Genomic DNA, 233 nt, shown 5'->3' with positions numbered 1-233 from the left:
GAGCCAGATTGAGGTGACGAGAGAGGAGGTCCTAAAACTGATAGACAACTTAAAAACTGATAAATCACCAGGCCCAGATGGCATACATCCGAGAGTTCTAAAAGAACTCAAATGTGAACTTGTGGATCTCCTGACAAAAATATGTAATCTTTCCTTAAAATCTGCCTCCATTCCTGAGGACTGGAAGGTAGCTAATGTCACTCCCATCTTTAAAAAGGGTTCCAGAGGAGATC

This window comes from Gekko japonicus, unplaced genomic scaffold (assembly GCF_001447785.1).
Source record: "Gekko japonicus isolate JY-2015 unplaced genomic scaffold, Gekko_japonicus_V1.1 scaffold80, whole genome shotgun sequence".
NCBI classification, from domain to species: Eukaryota; Metazoa; Chordata; class Lepidosauria; order Squamata; family Gekkonidae; genus Gekko; species Gekko japonicus.
This window is presented reverse-complemented; position numbering follows the sequence as displayed.